Source organism: Rhinolophus ferrumequinum, chromosome 17 (assembly GCF_004115265.2).
Source record: "Rhinolophus ferrumequinum isolate MPI-CBG mRhiFer1 chromosome 17, mRhiFer1_v1.p, whole genome shotgun sequence".
Taxonomy (NCBI): domain Eukaryota; kingdom Metazoa; phylum Chordata; class Mammalia; order Chiroptera; family Rhinolophidae; genus Rhinolophus; species Rhinolophus ferrumequinum.
In genome coordinates this window covers 18,106,211-18,118,005 of record NC_046300.1, presented here as the reverse complement: position 1 = coordinate 18,118,005, position 11,795 = coordinate 18,106,211, and positions in this window count along the sequence as shown.

Sequence of the window (11,795 nt, the reverse complement as noted above, 5' to 3'; positions counted from 1 at the left end):
CTGCCACTTGGGCCTTTTGACACAGCATAGCATTTGAGTGTTCTTTGGTAAATAAAAGTACCAAAGACTCTGGTGAGCCCCAATAGGAAAATCATAGCATAGCAGGTATGTTTTGGGAGCAAAGCCATAGCCTCTTCTTGTACTAACTATTCTCCTTTCAAGAAAGTTTCTGGCTTGCCACTAAGCCCTGATGGAGACTGAATGCTCTGGGAAGTCAAGTGACACTATGAACTGAGTGGTCTCTGATCTGTCAACCCACAGGGACAGGCATGTGCAGCAGCAAACCATCATCAAAGGTAGTGGTATGTACCAGATCAGATTGGAGCAGGTCTAAAAGGCATATAAGCAAGGTGCATGAGCAGGTGGCTCAGACTTGTTTAGCACCTACTTCTCCTTTGACCCCCATCTGCATTGCTGTCCGTCCATCAACCCACACCCATGGAGAGGTTCTTATGACCAGCTTTGGAGGAAGAAGTTTGTACCTGGGTTACAGATAGGTCTGCACAATATGTTGATGAATGGCTGGACTGTGGAAATATAGTATATTTCCCTAATTATAGTATATTTGCCTTATTACAGGAACTTCTGTTGGCTAGTGCTGGCTAGATTTTGCTGATTGCATTCCTCATGGTATATTTAACACATTCCTCTGCCCTCTGTATGTCCTGCAGTTGGATCTAGAGGTTCAATCTGCTTTGGGTTTGTCTTTTTGGCAAGACTACCTTATGAGTCATATTGTGTTCTCCAATTAGTAGGCACATAATGGCTGGTTATCTCTCTTATGATCAGTTATTGATGATCAATGAATACTCTAGCAAAAATATGAAAAGGCGTGTGCATAAAACTACTCATTGTGGCACAAAGGATTAGAAACCACACAATGTTTATGAGAGAACACATGAGACGTCCACACAATGGAGTACTGTGCAGCTATGTAAAGGAAGGTTTCTCTAAGGGCTATGAAATGATATCTTACATATTGTTACACACAAAAAAGAAAAATGGAGAAAAGTGTGTAGAGTATGCAATATTACATCTATGTGGAAGGAGGGCCTCAAATATACATGTACAAATTATACATATGTGTGACATAATTTAAAAAATAAATATGTGGTCTCTGCCCTCAGTTCCTGACACAGAGCTCCTAAAACCCTTGTCATTTGTTGAATGATGGGAAAGTCTTTTGTTCTAAGAAGCAACTCTTGGAAGGCGCCTGGATAGCTTCAGGATGGGGGGCTGGTCCCCAGAAAGAATTAGCCATGATTAGAAGCTTGGAACTTTGAGTTCCACCAACTCCCATGCTCTGGGAGAGGAGAGGGGCTGGAGATTGAGTTAATAATCAATTATGCCTACTGGATGAAGTCTCCATAAAAATCCCTTTAGATTTGGGTTTGGAGAGCTTCCGGGTTGGTGAATGAATGAATCCACATGCCAGAAGGTGCTGCATCCCAGACTCCATGGAGACAGGAACCCCTGCACTCAGGACCCTTCCAGCTCTCGCCCTGTGTACATCTTCATCTGGCTGTTCACCTGCATCTTTTATAATATACTTTATAATAAACCAGTAAACATATTATCATAACCTGTTTCTCTGAGTTTTGTGAACCCTCCCAGCAAAGTATCAAACCTGGAGGCGGAAGGGCAGGTGGTGGAAACTCCTGACTTCATAGCCACGCTGGCCAGAGTGTGGATCACCCGGGGACCCATTACTTGTGACTGACATCTGGAGTGTCTAACTCTGAGTCGTTAGTGTCAGAACTAAATTCAATTATAGGACACCCCGTTGGTGTCTGGAGAGTTGGAAAATTTGTTGGTGTGGGGAAAAATGACTCACACATTTGGTGTCAGAGGTATTGTGAGGAGAGAAGCGATATGTCATCAGTCTATAGTCAAATCTACAGAAACCCTAGACTCCCTGCTTTCTCAGTCCTAGAACTAGTGAGAAAGAGCACCTCTCTGCTGGGGATGCCCTGCTGATAGTATGACAATTTAAAAGTTAATGGTGTCCACTTTGCTACTGTGGGGGAAGAGACTGCCTGGGAATGAAGCCCGTCAGAAGAAGACAGAGGTAAAGGATGAAAAGACATCTTCACCTATATTTTTTGAGCCACTAAATCTGGTCAGCTCCATGTCTGCATCTTTTAATCATGAAAACCAAAACAGTTCCTCTTTGCTTAAAATGCTCCAAAATCCTAAGCTAATTTGCTTTGCAGCCATGGGAATGCTGCATAATAAGGTATTGGGCAAGTCTTGGGCACGACTTCAAATCCTTTTCCAGCGGTGTTCTGGAGCTGGCGCCTGCCGGCTCATAAGGGCCCACTGTGCACATCTCTGCCCAGCTCTGTCTTCCACGACATTGTGTCGGTAGCTTGAAGTTGGCCAACGTGGCAGTATTTTTCACCATGGATATTAGCAAACGTTGCAAATCAGGACGTCTTCCCTATCTTTGAAAGCTAAGCATTTATTCACGCACCACTATCTTAGATTCCCCTTTTGTTTAAGCCTTGCTGTAGTGACCACCTACACTCACTCAGGTACCTCACCAAGCTTTTCATTTCCTGCCCTGGACTCTCTAAACCAGTTCAGCACTTATGTGTGCGGGAAGCTAATGCCTCAAGGAGCAACCTTTGATTAATAGCGAACAGGACCTGGTGGATAAATGTTCTTCTCTTTGATCCCCAAGTTGGACACTGTTTGTTTGTATGTTTGTTTGTTTGTTTGTTTGGTTGTTTGTTTGTTTTTGAGAATTTTTGTAAAAGTTTATTTGAGCCAAACTGACAACATGTGCAGGGGAGCAAGATCTCAAATGCTCCTGCAAGCTGGAGAGTTTGGATATGAATTTCATAAGGCTTCTCAGAGGATTGATCAACCAGACACCCTTAGGGATAGTCAACTTGATAATGCATCTTTGATTGGCTTTTCCTCCATCTCTGTTTTCACTCATGTCTTCTGGGATCACATTGCCAAATAAATGACTTGCGCATAAGCTTTAATGGTAAACTCTCATTTCCGGGGAACCAGGCTAAGATACTCAGCTTATATAAATATTTTTTTCTCCAGGTTATAGCATTAGCTCATCAACGACACACAGTTGTGGAAAAGGGTATCAACAGAGCCATTTCATAATGGAGCTGGAGCCACCATCCCAAAGGAAATTGCCTTGCACATCTTACTTCTCAAACTTCAAACCTTTGGAATGTTTGAACTAGGCAAAGAGCCTCTGGACTGGGCCAAACCAACATTATATTCTAAACAACTGCTTGTAAAGCTAACAGGAAAGCAGACATCCTGCGTATGAGGACTGAAAATATAGGACATTCTTGAGAATTACCATGTTTCCCCAAAAATAAGACCTCGCTGGACAATCAGCTCTAATGTGTCTTCTGGAGCAAAAATTAATATAAGATCCGGTATTATATTATATTATGTTTTATTATATTATATTATATTATATTATATTATATTATATTATATTATATTATATAAGACCAGGTCTTATATTATAGTAAAATTAAAACCGGGTGTTATATTAATCTTTGCTCCAAAAGATGCATTAGAGCTGATTATCCAGCTAGGTCTTATTTTTTGGGAAACACGGTAGCGCCACTCTCTGTAGCTAAAGAACATCTTAGTTCATTTGCACCTGTAGAAATTCCTTCCTTGGCTTATTGGCACTAATAGAAATTCCTTTCTTCTATTCACATAATTATTTCCCTGCCCTTTCTCATAAATACCCCTTGCCTTTACCTCATAATCAGAACACTGCTTGGGTTTCTGCCTGAATCAGTGCTTCCTGGATAGCTATTCTTTGATCTCAAATAAACGCCCTTTGCTTCCCACTTTGGTTTTTCCTTGTTAAAGGTATCACAGTAAAGAAAAGGAATAAGATTCATTGCAGATTTGTGAAGATCTCCTGCAGAATTCCTTCTTTCATATGTACATTTTCTCTCCAGGCTGCCCACTCCAAATCTCACTCCACCATCATTTCTTGCAATGTGGTCTTAGATGAGACCACCCCATATACTAAGCCATAGCTAATTATGTCAACTGGAAGCCCCAAGTGGACACAGAGAGCACATGACAAAATTGGAAGATCACAGGGAGAGAGAGAATTCAATTGCATTTCCACGTATCAAAATGTATTTGCATGTGTATGGACAAGAATCATTTTCATTGCTATCAGTTATCTACAATTTATAGACTGGAAAAAGAGCTCAAAGACAGTGAAAGGCAGACACTCTACAGAACTAGATAACCCAGAAGGGTATGTTTAGATAATGTCCGCCTATTTTTCCATTGGAGATACCCAGGAACCACTTTTGCTCCATTTCCGTGTCTTTCATATTTTTCTCTACATTGTCTAGTTGAACCTCTTTATTTCACAGATAAAGAGGAGGAGGCCTAGATGAAAATAGCAGTCATTATAATGTATTTGCCACAAAGAAAGGCAATCATGTGTGAAGCTCAAGACACTTGCTTCTCCAGGACAGGGCTGGACCTGTGCTTCCGATCTTTTACTACTCACATCCTCCTTTCGTCACTATATTCCTTGATTTCCGCATGGACTGTGACTTCTCCCACTGACCTGTTGCTTTTCATTTCCTAATAGCATCAATTGGCCAGACTCCTTCTTACCCTGGGTCCAGGTGACAGTCTAGTTTGCCTGGTGACGTCACATAGCTAACCTCAGTCACTGCCATTTTATTTGCCAAACTATGAATAAACCTAGAACTTTATGTTGTTTCTGCACTGTGTGTACAAGTTACTAAATACAGGTAAACCTGAGGTTTGTGATCAGAAGGCAAGAATTGTTTTGAATTCCACACATCCAAAGGAGGTTGGTTTAACACTAAGTATCTTTTCACACCTTGCTGGTTTCTCACTTTCTGCTTTTTCTCAAAAGAGTTAAACAGCATGCAAAACAGTGGGGAATTCCCATATTAGTTAGCAGGGCTGCTATGTCTCACTCACTAACCTGTCAATCCTCCCTCCACTTTCCTTACTTGAGAATTCTCTGCATCTTATAATCTGCCAGGGGCAGCAGTCCTTCACAGAGTGGCCAGTGTGCAGTACAAACAGAGGCTTTGACACGCACCGCAGGCTGAAAATGCTTGGAATCAAGAATGGCAAGGACATGAAATAAAGCAAATGCCATGACAGGAAATCAGATAGCAAGCCTCGTCAGTTTGCCCTGGGACAAGATACAGGGAGAGTGGCGTCAGATTTCCCAGCATTTGAGGCAATCAAGCAAGGTTCAGCGGCATGCGGGGTTTATGAAATATGGCTACAATCACCACAGGAAGTTAAACAGTAGCAAGCAGCCAGAATAAACAAAGTTAGCCACAGCAGATGATATCTTGATTTATTTCCATTTTCATGACTTGCTATAAATAGTGTGGCCTTGGCCTCCTTGTACCATCTAAAGAAAAGGATTTGTGGTCCTATTGTTCTTCCTTCTGTCTTATTGGTAAACGAAAGGGCAAGGTGGAAGGCATACTCCCAGTTGGCAAAGTTCTGAGATTAGACCAGCTGGACTGAGGAGGAGACACATGAGACTGGCATTTTCCTGGTGAGATAAGACGGCTCAAACAAAGGAAGCTGTCTTAACCTGCCTACCCTAAAATACAGTATAATTTGTGATAGGGTGCCACCTAGTGGTCAGTGGTAAATTTATGTTTTCAAGTTCAGGTTATAATACAGGTGAAGTCACAACGGTCTAAACTGGTATATGTCTGTAATGTGAACCACATATGTGAGAAGTGCGTGGAGAACCGGGGACCATGAAGGGCATTTCCAAGGCCAATTCTGAGGCTTAGTATGACAAGGTCTTGGGGCAGGTGGTAGCAGTGGCTATGGAAACGGGCAAAAGCCATCAGAGGCATTTCCCGAGTGTGGATAATGAAAGATGATTCTAGGCTTTGACCCTATAGCTAGGCTATTCATCTGGTCCAAGGCTCTGTTGGATGATCCAGAGACTCTGGAGCACTGAGCCTTGTTCTAGGACGCCAGCTCTGACTTCAGGAACGTTTTGGACCAGGCTGGATTTACCTGAGGTAGGGAGGGTGATGAATGAAGACTATTCATGCTGAGGGGACTTGAATGGTGCCCGATAGTACTACTGTATATTGTTTCACCCAGGTTTGATGAGGGTCACTGGCCCAGCACATATGCTGCTCTAGGCTGACATATACACATGGAAGGCTGAGCCTACGAGGGACAGTTCAGCTTCCTGAAGGCCCAAGGTGACCCAGGCTGACCCAGATGTTTCCATCTGCAACTCACCACCACCACCAACACACACACATCTGTGGTGAGGTGTTTTGTTTTTAGGTTCTGAAGCTAGCACTTCACTTTATCCCAAAGAATGTTGCAGATTGATGAACTGTTTTCTGACTCTGCTTATTTCCTTCGGGATCCCCTAGGTATATAAAATCTATTTGCTTTACCCAATGGGGTAACTGGGCGTGGCTCTCTCAGTTGGAGCCAATTGTTGACATTCACAGTTGACGGACAAGTAGAGGGTGACAATGAGGCTCCTGGAGATTCCTGTGTACCTCGGGCAGAACGGCCTCCTCTTCGTTATACTAGGTTCAGAGAATGTCAACTAGCATGGATAGTGCAGGGACATTTAAACAGTTGCTTAACCTCTTAATTTACAATGGCCCAGCAGTCCTAAACACAAAAAGAACTTGAAACAATTCACAATTTGCTTTACAGGTACAGACCTGCCTAATAAATTGGAATTCCCAAAGGAGGATGAACCAGAGTGAGAAACAGCAGGTCCTGAAAAGAAAAATGACCGTTAAGAGTGAAACCCTGTTTAATTTACCTAAAGAGTATCTGCATTTGGTTTTTCTTCCATCGGCACCTTCTATTGATGTATGTCTGCACACTTGTCATGCAATGGAAGAGAAGTTACATGAATAATGATGTTGGTTGTAACACTGTTTATAACAGCAAAAAATTGGAGAATATCTCAATCATTGTGGAGGATTGGTAATATACACCAAGACACATCCGTACCATGAACTCTTAGGTAATTATTAAGGAAAAGGTAGAGAAAACAACAAAAAAAGGACAAAAATATATGAAAAATAATAGTTTTCAAAACATTGGGCATTAGGTGATAAAGGACAGTGATCCTAAGGGGACTTTTTAATATGGCCTCTCTGCCTCATGGACCTCGCCTTGTCCCTTGTTCTCTCTGCTCAAGCCACACTGAATGTGTGTTCACCCCTCACACTCACCATGATCCCTCTCACCACAGGTCCTTTACACCTGCTCTTCCCTTTACCTTTTTAACTTCCACCCATCCTGCAGATCTCAGCTTCCTCAGGCTTTCCCTAAGGAAAGTGCATATCCTCCAAACATGTACTCTCACGACAGCTTTTTTCTGAACCTTCTACTTCTCATTTGTCATAATATATATTCAAATATATACATACACATACGTATGACTCTTTTGACAATGTCTGTAGCCTCATTGGTCTATAAGTAGACAGGGTCTATGTTCCTTTTAATTCTCTATTGAATCAACACCCAGCACAATACGTTTCACAACTATTTGTTAAATGTGTAAATTAGTGAATGCAATTCTTATTTGGGGTGATTTTCAAAATATGTAACAACTAATATGGCATGGGCTCTCTCATTTAGTACTAGAGTCAGCTGTAAACAACCAGTATGTTGATGTTCGTACATGTGAACATCAACTACATATTAGCCCTGCTATTACAATACCGAAGGTTCTGATATAAACTTAATGCTTTCATTCTGATCTATTACAGGATTTACATGGGACTTCAAAAATAAATTTAAATGACATATGCAAAAAATCAAATCATATCTATTTGCTTAGTCTGATTTAGACAGCGAACCAGTTAGGATTCATTTCAGCTGCATGTGATAGAAAATCCACATTAACAATGAACAAGCCTTGCATGTGACAAGGTTTTACTGTCACACAAACACACAAGTGCAGTCTGGAAGCGGTATGGAGCATCTAAGGTGTCATCAGGAACCCAGGCTCTTTAATCTTTCCAGTCCTCCATCCCTCTTACTCTTGTCTTCATGGTCTTGAGGGCGTTGGAGTTCCAGCCATCACATTTACATTCCAGACAGTAGAATGGAGGATTGGGTGAAAAGAGAGATGAGAAAGTATGACTTATACCCTGGGGGGGAAAATAGGCAGCAGTTGCTACATGTGAGCAGCCAGATGTCAGGTTTAACAAACAAGGCATTCAAAGCAGCCATTTGTTTTGTGTCTCAGCCTGTAGACAGTGATGCTATTGGCTAGAAATGTCTGGGAGCACTCACCATTTTCCTCAGTTTTGAGGCTGGCCCAGCCCAGTGGTGGTTATGATGTCAACAGGCCTCTCAGCAGCAACCATCAGGAAATTTTGAAATAAAAAGGTTTATGACTCATTAGTCCTGGAGAGTACTCAGCACACCTAGGGGCCACATACAAGGTCACAGTAGAGACAGAGAGCATGGACTAGGGGTTCTGCCTTTATGGGGGTTGGGGATGAGGTGCCTAGAGTTTTGTGGGTTCATTCTTTATTGGTGAGTTTAAAACATAAGAATGGGAATTAAAGTGTGAAGAGGAAAACAGGGTCACTCCAATACTAGCAAACTGAATTCAGCAACATATAAAAATTATGCACCATGGCCAAATGAGATTTACCCTAGGAATACAAGGTAGGTTTAACATCTGAAAGGCAATTCTTGTAATAGTATAATATATCATATCAATAAAATGAGAAACAAGAACCACATAATCATTTCAACAGACACAGAAAAGCATTTGGCAAAATCCAACACCTTGTCATGAAAAATACACTCAACAAACTAGGAATAGAAGGGAATTCCTTAACCTAATAAAGCACCTACAAAAAATCCCAAAACTAACAAAATATTTAAATGTAAAAGACTGGACGCTTTCCCCCTAAGATTTTTATTAGTTTCAGGTGCACAAAACAATGTAATAGAGATTTCACCCCTTCCCCAATCTATTGCCCCACTGAAGGATGTCCCCTCTTTCTATTTCTATTCAAAAATGTACTGAAAGTCCTAGCAGGGAAATTAGGCAAGGAAAAAAAAGGCATCCAGATTGGAAAGGAAGAAGTAAAACTCTCTCTATTTGCAGATGATATGATCTAGTATATAGAAAGTCCTAAGGAATTAACTGAAAAACTGTAAGACCTAGTAAACAGGTTCATCAAGGTTGCAGGATACAAGATCAGTATACAAAAATCACTTACGTTACTATCTACTTATAATGAACAATCTGAACTGACATCTGCTGACACATGCTACAACATAGATGAATCTTGAAAATATGCTAAGTGGAAAAAGCCAGTCACAAAAGGTACACATTGTATGGTAATTCTCTTTATATGAGATATACAGAATATTTAAATTCTCAAATGGTCAATTTGAGACAGAAAGCAGATTATTGATTGCCAGGGGCTGGGGGTTAGGAAGAATGGTAAATGACTAGTAATGGATACAGGGTTTCTTTTGAGTGTGATGAAAATGTTCTGGAATTAGTGGTGATGGTTGCACAACTTTGTGAATCTACTAAAACACCCCAAACTATACTCTTCAAATAGGTGAATTGTATGGTATGTGTGAATTATATGTCAATGTAGCTATTTTTTTTAAAAGGATGAGCAAGGATGAGCAAAGAAGCTGGTGAACATGAGAATATGTCTAAAACACATATACAACAACAACAGCTAAATTAGGGGATGAAAAGCATCATAGAATTAATATAATTATTGGGGTTGTGTGCTCACACACAGAATAATTTTAATTTCAAAAAGATGAAGAACTGCAGTTGATGAAAACATATTGAATATATAAAAAGCCATAAGTTCAGAGTAATTTTTTGAAAAGGAAATAGTTCTGGAGATTGCTGGAACATCAAACTTATTCCTCTGAAAACTGATAATTATAGGGAGAGGACTAAACATTCATCCTGCCTTTCTGTAAACTAAATTTCAGTGTAACCAAATATCCCTGTGGATAAGGAAAAGTTTTTCAGTACAGAAGAATTCTAGGTAGGGCTGGGAGTAGGGTAAACTGAGTGGGTGCCTAGAGAATGAAATTTAAGAAGGCACTCACATAGCCCTGATTCTAGTTAACAAATGCATGAATATCCAAATGAGAAAATTATTTCAACCATTAGTGAAATAACTGGTTCAGACAGTGGCCATTAATGCTTCTAAAACCACTAGGAGAAAGGCTGATAGAAAACGGATAAAAATCAGGCTGTCACTATCTGAATCCAAGGATCAATGTTAACGTCACAAAAAGTGAGACAACCAACCTTCTGTGCCTTCTAATGGGGTTGCAGAACGTACACCTAGGAAGAAAGCACCACCTAGGAAGAATTCTCAGGAAAAAATTTTTTGACTCATAACATAATCAAGCCTTTAGAAGTAACCTGTAGTCCACAGGAAATATTGAGCATAAAGGATGCAGTCACAAGGAAGCGATATGCCAGGGATCTTATACTGGATTCTAATTTCATCAGTAAGTCAATGTAGGGAATAATAAAAGGGGAGCGAACTGTTCTAGATTAAGAGAAACACAAGTAAAATGATCTTGCTTGATCCTGATTCTAAACAGAAATTACCCCCCAAAAAAAATTTACACTGTAGAGGTAATTTCAGTATGGTTTGGTGATTGAATGATATTAAAGAAATATTTTGAATTTTGTTAGATGTGATAATGGTATTGTAAGAAAATACTTGGATATTGCTTTTTGAGTTGCATGTCGAAGTGTTTAGAGGTGAATGATATGCTATCTGGGATTTGCTTTAAAACACTCCAGCAACAAAACATAATAAGGAGGACGGGGTAGATAAAACATGTATATGGTTAAATGATGCTAGGGAATGAACACATGGGATTTATTATACTTTCCACTTTTGAGTATGTTTGGAAGGTTTCACAATAATATTTTCCCAAAAAAATATGGGTACACCTTTATTCCAGAGAAACTCTTTTAACTGTTCACAGGTTTAAGAGTGAGCTCAGCAGCTGTGTTTGTAAAATGAAAATTGGAATTGACGTCAATGTTTGTCAATAAAAGAAGAGATAAATAGAGGTAATGTGACGAGGTTGTCTGTCAGCAGCCTTTCCCAGTTCCTCCCGTTTAATAAAATTCTGATTATATTTATTCCTCGCAGGAATGTTTTGTGGATGCATCATGATAAAGCCAAAACATGCATCGGAATCTCTTTTTGCCAGTAATTGCCTCGTGGTGGGCAGGCAACCAATTTCACGGATGAGATCTTAGGGGACATTTTGGTGAGAGGCGTCTAGGAAAGATTCACCATACTTCTTTGATTCTAAGACACAATATTTCTGTCATCTCTAAAATTGGCAGGCTTCTCACAACTGATAGCATCTCACAATCACTGTCTGACAGATGGCTGTTGTGTGTTATGTTTGTCATTCCCTGTGTATGCACGAGTTTGATCTGAAAACCTACCATTTGTGACATCTTCTGGTAAGATCTAGAAAGTGCCAGAATTAAAACCTGCAGAATGGGCCTTCTTGAGACAACACTATGTGAGGAGATGCTGTAGTGCCAGTGGTACTGAAGTCTCAAATGATATAGGCATTAATTATCTCACTGATGAGAAATCTGCAGGTAAGCTCTTCCATTGCTGAATCAGTGACTCAGCAATGCCAGGATGCAGTTCGACATTCCTGGGATTCTTTCTGTTTTCCCCAGTGGGCCCAAGATAATTGCCACAGCTCTGAGCATCATGCTCTCGCCTCAC